Consider the following 1,824-nt stretch of genomic DNA (forward strand, 5'->3'; position numbering starts at 1 on the left):
GTTCAGGCTGAAGATCTTGGAGATTACTACTGTCTTGGTAATCATGGTGGTGGTGCGTTCACACAGTGATTCAGAGTCGTACAAAAACCTCCCTCAGTTTGACCAAAGTGAAAAACAACCTGCTGCAGCTGCTGAGACGAGGAGATCTGCTCCAGAGATGACAACACCAGAGTCATTACAGCAGAACAGCACAGACAAAAACAACTGTTTGGTTCATTTGACTTATAATTGTACATTAAATATCATCACTGAGGGGAAATATGTTTTCTTCCAATTCAGGATCCAACGTAAGTAACTGAACACTACAGCTGAGACCAATTCTCTACAAGGTTTTACATTTCTATTTATTTGTATCTGCAAGGGGGAAAAATTAAAATAAACCATTTACACGTTGATGTCAAATTACCATATTATGGTAGAAAGAAATTACATTCAGATTTTTTCTATTATACAAATGTAATAACTTCATTTTTAATAGTACAGACTGTATTATCTTTAGTTTTTCCATTTCCAAAAGTCTACATGGGATAGAACAATAAAAATGAAAGAATAAAATGTTAAACATTAATACCTTTTAGTTTAGTTTAGATCTTTTTGTGCTATTGTTGTCTACATGTTGTTAATGTTAGTGTTTATGGCCTGATATTATGATCATTTGGACATTTTCATGGAAGAATGTTCTGTCAGTCTGTCAAAATAAATTATTCTTTGTTGTATTTTTGCATTTGTTTGTACTGTTTCTGCCTATATTGCTAAAAAACACCAATTGTCAAAAATAAAAGATGAAGAAAACGACCAATAGGTGGCAACAATTGAACAAACGGACGCCAACTGTGATAAAATTGTAGAAAGTGTAGAAAAACAGACAGATAGATAGATGTGTTGCCTCCCCAGCTTGAGAGTCAGGGTGCTGCCACTTCTGTTCTTGTCTGAGGTAAGAACAAAGGAAATAGACGTTCTGCTGGTGTTCTCATCACAGCAGCAGGATTTATTCTTCCTGTTTCATGTACAATATTTAAACATTCAAAATCTCTGCTATTAAACCAAAGGCTCTGGCTTTACTCACAACTTTCATATAATCTGGTCATTTCACAACATGGTTTTATGAACAACAATATTTTAATAACAATGATACAACATTCTATTATATTCCTGAAAAACTAATGGATTTGTTGTCACTGAGGCAACTTTTAACTAACAATTCCTCTAATATTTACTTTTATATGTTCTCTTCCACCAATAATGAATCTGAATTAGTCAATTTTTATGAAACATATTTTAAATAAAAAAATTAAAAAGTTGTACCATATTCAGGAAATTGTTGTGTTAGCAGCAGATATGCTCTTAACAGGCTGCACATAACAAGTGCCAAGCATGTGGCTCTTCTGGGAATCGAACCTAAGACTTTCTACTTCTGAGGCAGGCGTGTTAAGCACTACAATAAACTAGAGCTAAAGAACTGTACCTACATTCTTCATACAGTCACTCTATCAATGATGCATCATTCGAACTTTGGAACGGTGTTTTCTTGGTTTGGGCAATAATTTTAATTCAGTGGACCAAGGCCTGTATAAATATAAATAAAACGTTTTTCTACAACTTCCTGTGAAAATTCTATTATGATATTAGTAGTTCAATGGTGACTTTCAAATGACACAGCTAGAATAGAACATTGATTTGAACTATTCTAAACTGAAAATAACGTAAACCCCTTATATCTGTAGAGTTGTTTTGACAGTAAACTGCCAGCAGAGGGCATAAGCCTTCTATATGTGATCACAAAGCTGAGAGAGAAGTCTGAAAACTTGGCGGTGGAGAAAGACT

Source organism: Cynoglossus semilaevis, chromosome 1 (genome assembly GCF_000523025.1).
Source record: "Cynoglossus semilaevis isolate Cse_v1.0 chromosome 1, Cse_v1.0, whole genome shotgun sequence".
In the NCBI taxonomy this organism is placed as follows: domain Eukaryota; kingdom Metazoa; phylum Chordata; class Actinopteri; order Pleuronectiformes; family Cynoglossidae; genus Cynoglossus; species Cynoglossus semilaevis.